A 12270-nucleotide genomic window follows, 5' to 3' on the forward strand; every position below is an offset into this window, starting at 1 on the left:
GACCCAGGGGGATTCTGATCAGTCTTAAATCCTCGACTCTGAGACGACCCAGGGGGATTCTGATCAGTCTTAAATCCTCGACTCGGAGACGACCCTGGAGGATTCTGATCAGTCTTAAATCCTCGACTCTGAGACGACCCAGTCTTAAATCCTCGACTCTGAGACGACCCTGGAGGATTCTGATCAGTCTTAAATCCTCGACTCTGAGACGACCCTGGAGGATTCTGATCAGTCTTAAATCCTCGACTCTGAGACGACCCAGGAGGATTCTGATCAGTCTTAAATCCTCGACTCTGAGACGACCCAGGGGGATTCTGATCAGTCTTAAATCCTCGACTCGGAGACGACCCTGGAGGATTCTGATCAGTCTTAAATCCTCGACTCTGAGACGACCCTGGAGGATTCTGATCAGTCTTAAATCCTCGACTCTGAGACGACCCAGGGGGATTCTGATCAGTCTTAAATCCTCGACTCTGAGACGACCCAGGGGGATTCTGATCAGTCTTAAATCCTCGACTCGGAGACGACCCAGGGGGATTCTGATCAGTCTTAAATCCTCGACTCTGAGACGACCCTGGAGGATTCTGATCAGTCTTAAATCCTCGACTCTGAGACGACCCAGGGGGATTCTGATCCAGTCTTAAATCCTCGACTGAGACGACCCAGGGGATTCTGATCAGTCTTAAATCCTCGACTCTGAGACGACCCAGGAGGATTCTGATCAGTCTTAAATCCTCGACTCTGAGACGACCCAGGGGGATTCTGATCAGTCTTAAATCCTCGACTCGGAGACGACCCTGGAGGATTCTGATCAGTCTTAAATCCTCGACTCTGAGACTTCCTAAGATTCAGTCAGAACGATCTTCAACAAGAAGAAGAGAAAAATACTTCATTAATAATTGATTCGTTAAGTACGAGACGGAAAACCAAAACAGAAAGGTGGAGAGTTGACCCACAAAACCCCACTGACCAAATAAAACCAAGGACTGCTGTAGGTCGGTGATGGTTTTTTGGTTTGATAAAGGATTTAAAAGCGTCCGTTTCTGCTCTCTTGTCAACTCCGCTGTGAGGCAGTCCACATGGGGAATGAACGAGGGCTGTGGAAGGGTGTCTAAGGGGGTCAGGATGTCATTACAGTACTTAGCTTTGACAGACTGTAAGCAGGGGGAAAATATGTTGTTACCAAACATGGTCCGGGGAGGGTGAAGTTCGGGAGAGGGGGAGAGATAAAAGCTCAAGTGTTAGACAGGGGGTTTTACAAAGTGTGGGAGAGACTGAGCCTGGAGAGAGAGTGCTGGCTGTACCATTAGTAGCTAACTTGTCATTTCAACATCAGTGCAGTTGAAGTAAAATAATCGTATTCCAGATTTTTATGGATCCTTTAGGCACAAATCACAAAGATGAGAAGGACACTGCTTTCATTACAGTAGAGGAGGAGGAGGAAGAAGATGAAGAGGAGGAAGATGAGGAGGAAGATGAAGAGGAGGAAGATAATAGCGAGACAACAGTGATAGACGGTGAGGAGGAATCAGATGACAAAGCCCAGGAGACTGAACCCCAGCAGCAGAAGGAGCAGGCCTGGGCCCCCACTACCTACTCCAAGTTTGGTAAAGAGGTGTTTTGCTACGTAGGAGAGGAGATCAGCATCTTTGAGGCCTTGGACTCTTACGGTGCTGTCATCTGGCCAGCGGTGAGTCAGTCTACTATTTAACATGACATTCATAGATAACAATGATAGCAGTGAGTTAGTCTACTATTTAACATGTCATCCATAGATAACAATGATAGCAGTGAGTCAGTCTACTATTTAACATGACATTCATAGATAACAATGATAGCAGTGAGTTAGTCTACTATTTAACATGACATTCATAGATGACAATGATAGCAGTGAGTTACTCTACTATTTAACATGACATTCATAGATCATGATAGCAGTGAGTTAGTCTAATTTAAATGATTCATAGATAACAATGATAGCAGTGAGTTAGTCTACTATTTAACATGACATTCATAGATAACAATGATAGCAGTGAGTTAGTCTACTATTTAACATGACATTCATAGATAACAATAGTGAGTCAGTCTACTATTTAACATGACATTCATAGATAACAATGATGAGTTAGTCTACTATTTAACATGACATTCATAGATAACAATGATAGCAGTGATAGTCTACTATTTAACATGACATTCATAGATAACAATGATAGCAGTGAGTTAGTCTACTATTTAACATGACATTCATAGATAACAATGATAGCAGTGAGTTAGTCTACTATTTAACATGACATTCATAGATAACAATGATAGCAGTGAGTTAGTCTACTATTTAACATGACATTCATAGATAACAATGATAGCAGTGAGTTAGTCTACTATTTAACATGACATTCATAGATAACAATGATAGCAGTGAGTTAGTCTACTATTTAACATGACATTCATAGATAACAATGATAGCAGTGAGTTAGTCTACTATTTAACATGACATTCATAGATAACAATGATAGCAGTGAGTTAGTCTACTATTTAACATGACATTCATAGATAACAATGATAGCAGTGAGTCAGTCTACTATTTAACATGACATTCATAGATAACAGTGAGTTAGTCTACTATTTAACATGACATTCATAGATAACAATGATAGCAGTGAGTCAGTCTACTATTTAACATGACATTCATAGATAACAATGATAGCAGTGAGTTAGTCTACTATTTAACATGACATTCATAGATAACAATGATAGCAGTGAGTCAGTCTACTATTTAACATGACATTCATAGATAACAATGATAGCAGTGAGTTAGTCTACTATTTAACATGACATTCATAGATAACAATGATAGCAGTGAGTTAGTCTACTATTTAACATGACATTCATAGATAACAATGATAGCAGTGAGTTAGTCTACTATTTAACATGACATTCATAGATGGATGTAGGATAACGATGAATTAATATGATGGATGATGATTGATGGTGGTGATTTATGAAGTTCTACCAACTATAATGATGGTTTCTATAGTAACTGTGTTTGAAGTTCTAACAACTATAATGATGGTTTCTATAGTAACTGTGGATGAAGTTCTAACAACTATAATGATGGTTTCTATAGTAACTATGGTTGAAGTTCTAACAACTATAATGATGGTTTCTATAGTAACTATGGATGAAGTTCTAACAACTATAATGAAGTAACTATGGTTGAAGTTCTAACAACTAAAATTATGGTTTCTATAGTAACAATGGTTGAAGTTCTAACAACTATAATGATGGTTTCTATAGTAACTCTGGTTGCCTGCAGGCGTTGGCTTTGTGTCACTACCTAGAGACCAACGTTGACCAGTTGAACCTGGTGGACAAGGCAGTGCTGGAGCTCGGAGCAGGTCCTGGCCTAGTGTCTATTGTAGCCACACTCCTAGGTGAGTCTGGACATTACATGTACTCATATTGTACAACTGAGAAGATTGATGTAATGGCAACATTTCTACCTAGCCTATCAAGGTGGCTAGCAAGGTGGAGGAGGGTCCTGTCAAGGTGGAGGAGGCCCTGTCAAGGTGGAGGAGGCCCTAGCAAGGTGGCTAGGAAGGTGAGGTCCTATCAAGGTGGCTACCAAGGTGGATGGTCCTACCAAGGTGGAGGAGGTCAAGCAAGGTGGAGGAAGTTCTAGCAAAGGTGGCAATAAGGTGGAGGAAGTTCTAGCAAGCTGGCTAGCAAGGTGGAGGAGGTCCTATGAAGGTATAAGGAGGTCCTAGCAAGATGGCTAGCAAGGTGGTTGAAGTCCTACCATGGTGGTGGAGGTCTATCAAGGTAGTAAGCAAGGTGGAGGAAGTTCTAGCAAGGTGGCTAGCAAGGTGGATGAGGTCCAATCAAGGTGGCCAGCAAGGTGGAGGAGGTCCTATCAAAGGTGGATTGTAAGGTGGAGGAGGTCTATCAAGGTGGCTAGCAAGGTGGAAGGTCAACTAGGAAGGTGGAGAGGTCCTATCAGGTGGCTAGCTAGGTGGATGAAGTCTATCAAGGTGGCTATAAGGTGAGGTCTTTCAAGGTGGATAGGTCAAGCAAGTTGGAGGAAGTTCTAGCAAGGTAAAAGGTGGATGGTTCTAGCAAGGTGGCTAGCAAGGTGGAGGAGGTCCTATCAAGGTAGTGGAGGCTAGCAAGTGGCTAGCTGGTGGTCCTACCAGGCATTGGCATCTGTGTCACCTATCAAGGTGGAGGAGGTCCAAGCAAGGTGGAGGAAGTTCTAGCAAGGTGGCTAGCAAGGTGGAGGAGGTCCAATCAAGGTGGCTAGCTAGGTGGAGGAGGTCCTATCAAGGTGGATTGTAAGTGGACAGGTCTATAGGTGAGTCTGGACATTACAGGTACCTATCAAGGTGGAGGAACTGAGAAGGTGGAGGAGGCCCTAAGTAAGATGGAACAGGTCCTAGCAAGGTGGCTAGGTGGAGGAGGTCTTATCAAGGTGGCTAGCAAGGTGGAGGAGGTCCTGCGTCAAGGTGGAGGAGGCCCTGATCAAGGTGGATTGGAAGGAGGCCCTAGCAAGGTGGCTAGGAAGGTGGAGGAGGTCCTATCAAGGTGGCTACCAAGGTGGAGGAGGTCCAAGCAAGGTGGAGGAAGTTCTAGCAAGGTGGCAAGCAAGGTGGAGGAAGTTCTAGCAAGGTGGCTAGCAAGGTGGAGGAGGTCCTATGAAGGTAGAGGAGGTCCTAGCAAGATGGAAAACAGCAAGGTGGAGGAGGTCCTACCAAGGTGGTGGAGGTCCTATCAAGGTGGAGGAGGTCCAAGCAAGGTGGAGGAAGTTCTAGCAAGGTGGCTAGCAAGGTGGAGGAGGTCAATCAAGGTGGCTAGCAAGGTGGGAGGAGGTCCTATCAAGGTGGATTGTAAGGTGGAGGAGGTCCTATCAAGGTAGAGGAGGTCCTAGCTAGGTGGAGGAGGTCCAAGGTAGCCTGTCAAGGTGGAGGAGGCCCTAGCAAGATGGAGGAGGTCCTAGCAAGGTGGCTAGGAAGGTGGAGGAGGTCTTATCAAGGTGGCTAGCAAGGTGGAGGAGGTCCTATCAAGGTGGCTACCAAGGTAGGGAGGAGGTCCTACCAAGGTGGAGGAGGTCAAGCAAGTGGAGGAAGTGCAAGGTGGCTAGCAAGGTGGAGGAGGTCCTATCAAGGAAGGAGGTCCTAGCAAGTGGCTCAAGGTGGAGGAGGTCCTACCAAGGTGGTGGTCCTATCAAGGTGGAGGAGGTCAAGCAAGGTGGAGGAAGTTCTAGCAAGGTGGCTAGCAAGGTGGAGGAGGTCCTATCAAGGTAGAGGAGGTCCTAGCAAGATGGCTAGCAAGGTGGAGGAGGTCCTACCAAGGTGGTGGAGGTCCTATCAAGGTGGAGGAGGTCCAAGCAAGGTGGAGGAAGTTCTAGCAAGGTGGCTAGCAAGGTGGAGGAGGTCCAATCAAGGTGGCTAGCAAGGTGGAGGAGGTCCTATCAAGGTGGATTGTAAGGTGGAGGAGGTCCTATCAAGGTAGAGGAGGTCCTAGCTAGGTGGAGGAGGTCCTATCAAGGTGGAGGAGGTCCTGTCAAGGTGGAGGAGGCCCTAGCAAGATGGAGGAGGTCCTAGCAAGGTGGCTAGGAAGGTGGAGGAGGTCCTATCAAGGTGGAGGAGGTCCTATCAAGGTGGCTACCAAGGTAGAGGAGGTCCTACCAAGGTGGAGGAGGTCAAGCAAGGTGGAGGAAGTTCTAGCAAGGTGGCTAGCAAGGTGGAGGAGGTCCTATCAAGGTAGAGGAGGTCCTAGCAAGATGGCTAGCAAGGTGGAGGAGGTCCTACCAAGGTGGTGGAGGTCCTATCAAGGTGGAGGAGGTCCAAGCAAGGTGGAGGAAGTTCTAGCAAGGTGGCTAGCAAGGTGGAGGAGGTCCAATCAAGGTGGCTAGCAAGGTGGAGGAGGTCTATCAAGGTGGATTGTAAGGTGGAGGAGGTCCTATCAAGGTAGAGGAGGTCCTAGCTAGGTGGAGGAGGTCCTATCAAGGTGGCTAGCAAGGTGGAGGAGGTCCTATCAAGGTGGCTAGCAAGGTGGAGGAGGTCCTATCAAGGTAGTCGAGGTCCTAGCTAGGTGGAGGAGGTCCTAGCTAGTTGGAGGAGGTCCCGGCATTCTATACCACTTACACCTATCCAACCTTTTCAGATCTGCATGAAGTGTCCTCAGCACTAGGCGACTAGTGGCTAGGGGTTGATTTGGTACTGGCCACCTGTGTGTCTGTTAGTTGAATAACAGAGTGCTTCCTGTCTCCAGGTGCCTGGGTCACAGCTACAGACCTACCAGAGATCATAGGTAACCTGAGAGCCAACCTGCTCCGTAACACAAGAGGGCGTTGTAGGAACACTCCCCAAGCTGCAGCTCTGTCCTGGGGTCCTGACGTGGAACGCATCTACCCTAGATCTGTCTATCGCTATGACTACGTGCTGGCGGCTGACGTGGTGTATCACCATGACTACCTGGAAGAGCTGCTGTTCACCATGAGATACTTCTGCCGTCCAGGTTGATTGGTTGATTTATTGATTGAACTGTTTAAAGAATCCCAGAATATAACACACGAAAGCATTTAAATGACGCTTATTTCTAATGTGGTCCTCAGGAACCACTCTGATCTGGGCCAACAAGGTCCGCTTCAAGACAGACCTGAGCTTCACAGAGAACTTCCAGAACACCTTCAACACCACACTGCTGGCTGAGATTGGAGAAGTAAACATATTCATGGGCACGTGTCGAGAAACAGAGGAGAAACCAGAGCTAGACCCAGGAAAACAACAGGAAGAGGAGGAGGAACCAGAGCTGGACCAAGGAAAACAACAGGAAGAGGAGGAGGAACCAGAGCTGGTCCCAGGAAAACAACAGGAAGAGGAGGAGGAACCAGAGCTGGTCCCAGGAAAACAACAGGAAGAGGAGGAGGAACCAGAGCTGGTCCCAGGAAAACAACAGGAAGAGGAGGAACCAGAGCTGGTCCCAGGAAAACAACAGGAAGAGGAGGAGGAACCAGAGCTGGTCCCAGGAAAACAACAGGAAGAGGAGGAGGAACCAGAGCTGGTCCCAGGAAAACAACAGGAAGAGGAGGAGGAACCAGAGCTGGTCCCAGGAAAACAACAGGAAGAGGAGGAGGAACCAAAGCTGGTCCCAGGAAAAACAGGAAGAGGAGGAGGAAACCAGAGCTGGACCCAGGAAAACAACAGGAAGAGGAGGAACCAGAGCTGGACCAAGGAAAACAACAGGAAGAGGAGGAGAAGGAGGAAGAAGACAGAGCTGGACCAAGGACAGGAGAGGACTGAGGAAAGAGCTGGTCCCAGGAAAACAACAGGAAGAAGGAGGAAACAGAGCTGGTCCCAGGAAAACAACAGGAAGAGGAGGAGGAACCAGAGCTGGTCCCAGGAAAACAACAGGAAGAGGAGGAGAACCAGAGCTGGTCCCAGGAAAACAACAGGAAGAGGAGGAGGAACCAGAGCTGGACCAAGGAAAACAACAGGAAGAGGAGGAGGAGCTGGTCCCAGGAAAACAACAGGAAGAGGAGGAGGAAACAGAGCTGGTCCCAGGAAAACAACAGGAAGAGGAGGAGGACAGAGCTGGTCCCAGGAAAACAACAGGAGGAGAGAGCTGGTCCCAGGAAAACTACAGGATGGACCCAGAAAACAACAGGAAGAGGAGGATGAAAGAGCAGCAGAATTCTGCTGGCTCACGAACCAGAGCTATCTCCGAATCAGAGCTTGAGGTGGATGAAAATCTTTAGAGGAAAAGGAGGAAGAGTTTGAGCAGATCAAACCTAATGAAAATATAACGCAGAAGGAAGGACTGAAAGAGGAGAAAAGGACAGAGAAAACCAGGAAGCTCAGGATCTCATTGTGTTGTTGAATTAGTTTAGTTTATTAAGATCCCCATTAACTACTGCACATGCAGCAGTGACTCTTCATGGATTGACTTGTGGTCTTCTTTGTGTTTCTTGTGCAGAGGAGGCAGGCACTCAGGACTCAAATGTCCAACGGGAGGAGAGACCAGTCTGGGTCGAACAGTTTGTTGTGGAGGCAGATAAAATTTCAGAGGAACAAGACAACAGTTTGGACGAGGAGGAAGCTGATGCAGATGATGGCAGTAGCCAAGCATGGGAGAAACAGACGTTGGAACATAGTGATGAAGGATATGGGGATGATGATGATGGTGATGCAGAAAACACTAACTCCCTCTGTAGCACTGAAGCCACTGACGAAGACATTATCGGTGAGTTGTTGACATCATTTTTTAATGCCTACTAGATACTCAATCATTCAACAACACAAGTCTACCATTGACAGTACACACCCAGGAAACAGAAATGGTATGATCCATCCCCATTAGAATGTGAATGAGTGGTTTGTTCCATTCCTGTGTAGAGGAGCTGGACACCAAGGATACAGGAGATGCCCAGCTGGATAATACCCACGTCCCCTGGATACGACTGGACAGAGAGGTCTACTTCTATGCTGGGCACAAAATCAACATCGTCGAGGCAATGGACTCCCATGGCGGAGTGATATGGCCAGCAGTGAGTACAGCTCTACACTACATTTGACGTTGTCGGCAGGATAAATCACTACATTTGGCGTTGTCGGCAGGATAAATCACTACATTTGAAGAAGTCGGCAGGATAAATCACTACATTTGAAGAAGTCGGCAGGATAAATCACTACATTTGGCGTTGTCGGCAGGATTTAAATCGGCAGGATAAATCACTACATTTGGCGTTGTCGGCAGGATAAATCACTACATTTGGCGTTGTCGGCAGGATAAATCACTACATTTGGCGTTGTCGGCAGGATAAATCACTACATTTGGCGTTGTCGGCAGGATAAATCACTACATTTGGCGTTGTCGGCAGGATAAATCAATGCACCAAACACTCACATGGAACAACAGGTGTCTTCTGGCCTTCCTATTCAGATTGCTCTTCTACAGGGAAACAGACAAATGGTCTACTGCCACCTAGTGGTGGACTACTATAAAGGTCCTACCTGCAACACGTGATGGACCACTAGGTGGTGATAGGCTACACATAGTAATATAATATATTTGCTCCCCTGCAGGCGTTGGCTCTATGTAACTACCTGGAGACCAATACTGATGTGATAGATCTGAAAGGAAAGCAGGTTTTGGAACTGGGATCAGGGACAGGATTAGTGTCTATCGTCGCCAGTCTACTGGGTAAGTCTTACTGATTACCTTTGAGTTTTAGACTCTAATCCCATCAGCTGCTGTATCTGGTGATAACTGACTACAAAAGACATATTTCTTCTTCTTAAGAAGCTCCTTATGTAATGTGTCCCCAGGTGCCCAGGTGACGGCCACCGACCTCCCAGACGTCCTTAGTAATCTGAGATACAACTTGCTCCGAAACACCAGAGGGCGCTCTAAATATACACCTGAGGTGACAGCTCTGTCCTGGGGTCCTGAGGTGGAACGCACTTACCCACGATCCGTGTATCGCTATGACTACGTGCTGGCGGCTGACGTGGTGTACCACCACGACTTAGAGGAGCTGTTGGTTACCATGAAATACTTCTGTCGTCCAGGAAACACTCTGATCTGGGCCAACAAGGTCCGCCTCAAGACAAACCTGGTATTCACTGAGGACTTCAAGAACACATTCAACACCACCCTGCTGGCTGAGATGGGAGAGGTTAAGATCTTCAAGGCCACGTGTAAAAGGTAGGAATTATGGAAAGAAGGATGAGGAACTACTGTCGACATCCTGCCGACTGTAACCAAGACTTAAGAGTCTTTACTTCTTCCTCTGAGAAATGCTTGAAGACAGAAGGCGGCCATCTTGGCTAATGATAATGGACGTTGATGGACTACTGATGTTGTTGTTGATGTTTGATTTCTACTTTCAAATGATCTACTACATATAGTGCTTTATTGTTTACTTTGTTTTTACACATGTACTTAAGATAGTTGATATTAATATTAAAATGTATGCACTTCGCTGTCTTGTTTCAGTTTGTATGGTTAAATAATAATACCAATAATAATAAATAATAATAATACCAATAATAATAATACCAATAATAATACCAATACTAATAAATAATAATAATAAATAATAATAATACCAATAATAATAATAATAATAATAATACCAATAATAATAAATAATAATAATACCAATACTAATACATAATAATAATAAATACCAATAATACCAATAATAATAAATAATAATAATACCAATAATAATAATACCAATAATAATACCAATACTAATAAATAATAATAATAAATACCAATAATACCAATAATAATAATAATACCAATAATAATAATAATAATAATAATACCAATAATAATAATAATAATAATACAATACTAATACATAATAATAATAATAATAATAATAATACCAATAATAATAATAATAATACCAATAATAATAATAATAATAATAATAATAATAATACCAATAATAATAATAATAATAATACCAATAATAATAATAATAATAATACCAATAATAATAATAATACCAATAATAATAATAATAATACCAATAATAATAATAATACCAATAATAATAATAATACCAATAATAATAATAATAATACCAATAATAATAATAATAATAATACCAATAATAATAATAATAATACCAATAATAATAATAATAATAATAATAATAATAATAATAATAATAATACCAATAATAATAATAATACCAATAATAATAATAATAATAATAATAATAATAATAATAATAATAATAATAATAATAATAATAATAATAATAATAATGGATATTGTAAGTATGCTGCTGGTGGACCTGAGAAATACATAACACAATGGGAGACAATAAGTCTTCCAAATCTTTTTATTCAGAATGATTTTCCCATTTGTGACATAATTCCATTACAGTGACTATGATAACAAAATAGCGTGTTGGTATTTTCCATATGCGCGGCGAATAAAAATATTGATATAAAATCATACTAAATGTAACCGAGAGTTAAGAACATACTGTAAACTTACTCTTCACAGCTAGCTTGAAAGTTTAGATTTTTTTAAACAACTAGCTAATTTAACTAGCTAAACAGAAAAGGCTAGGCTAACATTACTTTAATTCGCCACTTTACAAGCTAGCCAGCTAACTCTTCAAATAAACATACCAGATATATGACAGAGAGAGATACTGTATATAATGTCCTGGTCAGAAAATCTAAATGTCAAACAACATACTGGTACGTTGGTTGGTCACAGTACAACAATACTACAACAACATACTGGTATGGGGTTGCCTCCAAGCTGCCATTTGAATCAGTTCCCGGCAACCTCTGCCCTCTATGATAGGTTAAATCTAGAAATGGCTTGCTATTGGTTACCAAGTCAAAACCAGTATAAAAGGTCACAGTACAACAATACCACAACAGAACCAGACACTGACATCACTCCCTCTCTCTGTGGACCAGCCATTTAGCCCTGTCCCCCTCATCAGACCCCCTCATACCGAGCTATGTAGGGCAGAGGCGGGGGCATACCAAGGACCTCTGAAAAAAGGGTTTCGGGCTGGATTAGATTTGGTTTTAACGGTCATATCAGAAACTCGAGAGCTGGCGTATTCAGGTCAAATTCTCATACCCAGGCCAAACGCTGACTAAATCAAAACAGTTCTTAATGGAGGTAAGAGTTAAAATCCCCCATGTATCCTGGTCCATAGTGACACCATGTTTATGTATAGGTATTCACCATGTATCCTGTCCATAGTGGCACCATGTTTATGTATAGGTATTCCCCATGTTTATGTATAGGTATTCACCATGTTTGTGTATAGGTATTCACCATGTATCCTGCTCCATAGTGGCACCATGTTTATGTATAGGTATTCATTTACATGTGTTTGTGTATAGGTATTCATAATGTTTATGTATATTAGGTATTCCCCACCACTTATAATGTGGGTATTCCCCATGTTTTTGTGTATTCCCCATGTTTATGTATAGGTATTCACCATGTTTGTGTATAGGTATTCACCATGTTTATGTATAGGTATTCACCATGTTTGTGTATAGGTATTCACCATGTATCCTGCTCCATAGTGGCACCATGTTTATGTATAGGTATTCCCCATGTTTGTGTATAGGTATTCACCATGTTTGTGTATAGGTATTCACCATGTTTATGTATAGGTATTCACCATGTTTGTGTATAGGTATTCACCATGTATCCTGCTCCATAGTATTGGCACCATGTTTATGTATAGGTATTCCCCATGTTTATGTATAG

General features: G+C 43.3%; 1 pseudogene; it reads left to right on the forward strand.

Moving 5' to 3' along the window:
- The first annotated feature begins 1274 nt into the window (after positions 1–1274).
- LOC135536936 (uncharacterized) lies at positions 1275–9980 on the forward strand (annotated as a pseudogene).
- The last annotated feature ends 2290 nt before the right edge of the window (positions 9981–12270 follow it).

Source organism: Oncorhynchus masou, unplaced genomic scaffold, assembly GCF_036934945.1.
Source record: "Oncorhynchus masou masou isolate Uvic2021 unplaced genomic scaffold, UVic_Omas_1.1 unplaced_scaffold_6852, whole genome shotgun sequence".
Taxonomy (NCBI): Eukaryota; Metazoa; Chordata; class Actinopteri; order Salmoniformes; family Salmonidae; genus Oncorhynchus; species Oncorhynchus masou.